At 33.6% G+C, this 6,445-nt stretch overlaps 1 non-coding gene across 1 annotated transcript; it reads left to right on the top strand.

The window, feature by feature from the left end:
• The first annotated feature begins 5,866 nt into the window (after positions 1-5,866).
• On the top strand, positions 5,867-5,969 carry LOC149149759 (U6 spliceosomal RNA). The gene has a single exon (XR_016263848.1). It is a non-coding gene; the product is annotated as a U6 spliceosomal RNA (small nuclear RNA).
• The last annotated feature ends 476 nt before the right edge of the window (positions 5,970-6,445 follow it).

The raw sequence follows: 6,445 nt of genomic DNA, 5'->3' as shown, positions 1-6,445 counted from the left end.
TCCGAAGTTAAGATGGATCTAGGTTGGTTTTACAAATTTCGCAGATTTTGGTAACTATGTTGAAAGTCCATTTTCCCGAGTCCTGCTCAAAATAAATAAATAGAAAATGAAACTAACCACATACTTACTTGGGACATTTTGACAGTTGCTAGAGTTTTTTTCCTCATAATGATCCTAGACGGGTCTAATTACCTTTCCATCGACTATTTTTGAGATATCTTGATGGACCTAAGAAGAATCGAACCTGCACCTTATTACAGAGGGCCAATGACTTGGCATGGAGCTTCAACCAACTATACTACCCATTAGAACTAGCTATGAGAATCTAATAAGCTTGAATACCTTCTGGATGAAGCAACTTTGATGGAAAGGCAGAGGAGGAAAACACACAATTCACACAATAACATGTTAGTTGTTTCTCAATTACTCTATTATAAAAAAACTTGATTTATTACAACTAAATACAATTTGTTGTATTTATTCCTTCTAACTAGTGACTTAACTGAAGCTCATTTAGACTAACTACTTCATGCAAACTCACACTAACTCGAACTCTATAAATTTAGATTGACTTCAAACTAACTCAAACTCTTTTTTTATATTACTTTTCATGTAAGAGCAATTACCTATTTTTATCACTCCCCCTTAATTACAACCGCTAAACTAAAACTTGACTCATCATAACTTAAACATGCCCGTTGATCTAATTCTCAGCTAGGTTTACAACTCCAAAGTTTCCCCTATGAAACTCAAATACATATTTTTCTAATGTCTTAGTGAATATATCAGTCAACTTATCATTTTGATTTACAAGGATCTAAATAAATTCCTTCATTGTTCACAAGTTCTCTTATAAAATGGTCTCTTGTATCCATATGTTTACTCTTTTCATGGAACACATTATTCTTTGATAGTGCAATGGTTGAGTTTTTGTCACAATAGATTGATGTTGATCCTTCTTTTTTCTGTTAAATTCCATCCAAATATTTGTGTAACCATACTACTTGACACACTACTGATGTTGTTGCTACATATTCTGATTTTGCTAGTGTAAATGTCAGAATAACCTGCTTTTTATATTCCCATGAGATTACTCCTTAACCAAGATGAAACACATAACAAGAAATGTTTTCCCTACCATCCAAACTTCCTATGAAATCAATATCAGTATATCCAACCAAATTTTTTTTATGTGCTTGCATACAATATCCCATAATTTGTAGCTCTTGTTATGCATCTCATAATCCTTTTGTCAACTTTCCAATGTGAGTATTTTGGTGACTCCATAAATCTAGAAATCACACTAAATCCATACATAATATCTAGTCCTGTAGCTGTGAGATACATAAGGTTTTCAACCAATATTTTGAATAGAGTTGAATTTACATATGAACCTTCATCATCCTTAACTTTGTACCTACTGGTGTAGGCATAGGTATACAACTTTCCATTCTAAAAATTTTCAATTATTTTGCATTTTCTTCTTGAAAAATAAAAATCGCTTTCTTTGCACTCAACTTATATGCCAAGAAAATACTTTATAAGACTAAGATTTCTCATTCCATATCCTTTCTTCATTTCTAGTTTAAACTGGTGTAGCTCAAGATCACCTCTATAAATGTTATCATCTACATAAAAACATAAAATAAAAAAAATTCCATGTTGATTTACCTTTGTATACAAGGTTGGTTCACTACTACTTCCGCTAAATCCATTTCTAATCATATAATTTTCATTTCTTCTATACCAATCTCTTGGAGTTTGTTTGAGGCTAGAAAGTGCATTCTTCATTTTGTAAGCTTTGTCTTCATGACCTTCAACTTCATAACCTGGAGGTTGTTGCACATATATTTCCTCTTCCAGAATTCCCTTTAAGAAGGTTGATTTGGCATCCATATGATACACTTTCTAATTATTTTGAGTTGATATTGCTAAGATTTCTCTTACCGTATCCAACCTAGCTACTAGAGAAAACGTTTCTCCAAAGTCTATTCCTAGTTGTTGTGACTACCGTTTTTCTACAAGCCTTGATTTAAGTCTGTCAACCTCTCCTTTTTCATTCAACTTCGTCTTGTAGATCCATTTCACACCAATGATATTTGTATCTTTAGGTAACTTAACCAAATCCCAAGTATCATTTTGCTTTATAGATTCTATTTCTTCATCCATAACTTTCAGTCAACTCTCATCTTTGATAACTTTTTCAAATGATGAGGATTGACATGACAATAATGAAAAGGTATTAAGGGGTTTTCGCAGTGCTTTATATTAGATATCATTTTTTGGGATTCAACTGCATTAAGTAAGTCATTCAAGTATGACCATTTCCATGAGAGGTAGTCGTAACTGACTAATTTCTCATGATTTTTGAATAGTCCACTTATCACTCATTGCATCGGGTGATGCGCACAGGGGTGAAGAAGTGGGATTGAAACTAGTGAAATGAATCACATAGCGTCAATCATCATTTCAGGGTCACCCGGTAACCAAGAATTCTCGGGAGGTCACCCATCCTAGATTGCCTCTAGCTCAAGTGCGCTTAACTGTGGAGTTTTCCCCACAATCAAGCCCACTTAGCTTGCTACCCCATTTGTCGGGGTAGCAAGCTAAGTGGGCTTGATTGTGGGGAAAACTCCATAGTTAAGCATGCTTGAGCCAGAGGCGATCTGGGATGGGTGACCTCCTCGGAAGTCCTGCTTACTGGGTGCCCCAGAAATGATGATCGGTGCTATGTGATTTATTTCACTAGTTTCAATCCCACTTCTTCACCCCTGTGAGCATCACCCGATGCAATGAGTGCTAAATGGACTATTCAAAAATCATGAGAAATTAGTCAGTTATGACTACCTCTCATGGAAATGGTCATACTTGAATGACTTACTTAACGCAGTTGAATCCCGAAAAATGATATCTAAAATAATGAAAAAAATGAATTGATATCTAAATCATCATAAATATCCTACAAACTTATCATTTTCCTCTTACCATTACTTGATTCATTACATAACTGATAGTTGGGAGTATTCTGATATGCTTATCTTCTTGATGATCCATAATATTGTGGGGTCTTTGTTGGCGTGCCTCTGATTGACGTCATTTGTTGGGATCGTTGCTACTCATTTTCTGCTACATCTTCTTCTTTTATGAGCGGTACTTTTGCATCAACAATTTTGTCTACACTACCATTCCATGACTCTTGTTCTTTGAACACCACATTCTTGCTTATTATAGTCTTTTTGGTGACAGGGTTATATAATTTATATGCTTTTGAATGCTCATTGTACCCAGTAAATATACACTTTTCACTTTTATCATCTAACTTTTCTCTTATCTCTTTAGGTACATGCACATATGTTATACATCCAAACACTCTAAAATGAAATAGACTACAAGGCATACCCGACCATGCTTTTTGAGGAACTTTATTCATCACACTTTTTATAGGAGATTTGTTTATCACATAAACCATGCATGCAACTGATTCTTCCCATGACTCATTTGAAATTTTTCTTCCTTTCAATATGTTATGTGTCATGTTCATAATGATTTTTTTTCTTTCTATCTTCCACTCCATTCTAATATGGTGTATATCTGGTTGTAAATTATCTTATGATTCCATGTTGTTTGCAGTAACTATGAAATGCCTTCGAATCATAATCTACATAATAATATGATCTTAATACTTTGATCTAACAATCATTATCATACTATTATAGGGCTTTGAATTCTTTGAATTTTTCAAATGTCTCAGACTTCTGCTTCAAAAAATAAGTCCATGTCTTTCTGTTGAAATCATAAATAAATTTGAGGAAGTAATATCTTCCACCAATCGACTATGTCCACATGGGTCAACATAAGTCTATATGAACTAGCTCTAGTGGCTTATTTTCTCTATATGCAACTCCTTTTAGAAAACTTTCGTTGTGTTTCTTTCCCAACATACAACACTCATAGGTACTATAGGGTTCTTGGATGGGATGTAATCCTCTAACCATTTGTTCTATTACAATAATCTCAAACCAGAAAAATGAAAATTTTCAAACCGAAAGTTCAATAACCAATAATCATCAACACATGCAACCTTAAAAGAACTTACCTGATTTTTATAATTCATGATCGGAAGAATTTTTTCATCATCATTTGCACCTTTTCTATCAACTACTTTCTTGGAGTCTTGTCATATATGAGACAATATTTTCCTTCAAAAATAACTTTGTATCCTTTCTAAATTAATTGACCAACACTTATCATATTATGTTTTAGACCTGGAAGATAGTATACCTCTAAAATTTTCTTCAACTTCCTCAGCTTGGTCAATATGTTGACCACTCCTTTTCCATGTACATCCACAGTCTTGTCAATCCCCAATTTTTCCGTTGCCTTCATAGATTCATCTAGATTTACAACTAGATTCTTGTTGCAAATCATGGGATTACTGCAACCACTGTTAAGTAACCAAACATTATTAGATGGTTCATGCATTGTATTATAAGCTAAGAACATGGAGTCACTATTTTTTGATAGTTACAATCTCTCTCTACTTTACTTGATCAACTATTGTCTTTCTACAATCACATGCATAGTGACCAAATTATTGCAATAATAACATCTCACCTTTGATTGATCTACTCGTTGATTATTGTTGAAGCTTTCGATGTTGCTTCCACTTTCTTATTCCTTCTTTTATTTGCCTCTCGAATACCTAATGTTATTTAGTTAGCCCCCACACCATGGAATTTATGCCAATTAAAAAATCCCCCATGAAGTATAAAGAAACTCTATGGATGAATCCTCTCCCTCTCGATCTACCTCTACCTCAACCTCTATCTCTTGAGATAGAAACTTGGATTTAAAAAAAAAAATTCTATGAAGAAATCCATAATTTTGTTTATCCTTGTCTCATGGGATAGAATTGATCCCATCAATTCATCAACTAATAACATCATCAAATCATTGGCTTCTTCTGTAGCTGCTACTACAACATCAAATTTAGTAGATAAAGATTCGAGGACCTTTTCAACTATTGTTTGATCTTTAATCTCATTACCATATCTTTTTAACTAGTTTACAATGGTCAAAACTTGATTCATGTACGAATCAGTATTCTTTGTTTGTTTCATTTGCATAATTTCAAATTCTCTCCTAGTATTCTACAACTTAACAATATTTACTTTGGCCATACCTTGATAGCTTATTACCAATATCTCTCATGTTGTCTTTGTTGCATTCTTGGTCATGATTTTATGAAATATAACTTCATCCATTGTTTTTTGGATAGTTGCAACGCATGTGCTTTCTTCTTTCTATTTAACCTCAATTGGTCATTGTGTGCATTTATGAAAGCTTGTTCAACTTCATGATCTACATGTTCAGCGTATCAAGTCTTGATGTAATCCCAGAAGTCTGGAGCCTGTAAGATAGTCCCCATTTTATTAACCCACATATCATAATTATTCCCTATGAATGGTGGAAGTTGCAGCTAAAAGCTCATTGAAGTCATTATTAAAATCTTTTTTTTCTCTTTAATCTCCAAAAAAAACCCAAAATATCCTCTTCTTCTAAAATTTATTATATGATTTTTAAACAACTATAACCAATTTTTTTAATAAATTCTTTATAAACCTTTATAAACCCTCCCTTTTAATAAACCCTCTCTATCTACAACCCCTTTTAATATCAAAGTTGGTTTTAGGAGAAATTTTTTCACCGATACTCACAATGGATGGGATCAACAATGATAACACCATGCATGACATTCAGTCATATTCGAAAAGCTTTCTGAAAGCAATCGTACAATCTCTTTCCTCAAAAAAGAAGTTACATATAAACTCAAATTTCCAACAAAAAATTCTATAAGGATATTGAACTCTCTTTGGAGACATCCGATAAAATTGGAACAATGCGGAGAAAATTAACATGGTCCCTATGCAAGGATGACATACACAAATCAAGAAATGGTCCAAATTTCTAAAACCTTTGTATCACATATTTAAAATAATTTAATGCAGGCTTGTACCTTATCATGTAATGTTCGCACATCCTTGAAATGATTCTATGAGTTTCGGCTATAGGTGACGTTGGTCCTGGTGATTAGTTTTCGATATCCATCTACATTAGAGTGCAATGGAGTGGCTAGTTCCTTCTAGGAGTCTTGATGTTTGAATCATTAGGTACATCCAAACATTTTTTTTTTAATAGCATGTGTATCGAATTGAAGATTTCAGTGCTTTTTCAACATTTGGTCTCTGCACTTTTTAGTGCATTGTTTGGGGAGGAGCTTTGTCAACATGGGAGGAGTGGTATAACATGTGGGTCTTTAATGTGTTAGAGGGATTGTTAGTTGGTTGGATCCCATAACATGCTTGTCTTGATGCTTTCGGGGATGGTTGGTAAGTTTCCACTTTCGTCTCTATATCTAACCTTACTGGTATCATTTAGATTTTCC

This window comes from Pinus tabuliformis, chromosome 9 (assembly GCF_031772625.1).
Source record: "Pinus tabuliformis cultivar Carrire ecotype Pingquan chromosome 9, CPIR1, whole genome shotgun sequence".
In the NCBI taxonomy this organism is placed as follows: Eukaryota; Viridiplantae; Streptophyta; class Pinopsida; order Pinales; family Pinaceae; genus Pinus; species Pinus tabuliformis.
Note: the sequence above shows the minus strand (reverse complement) of the source record. Positions and strands in the feature narration are given on the sequence as shown.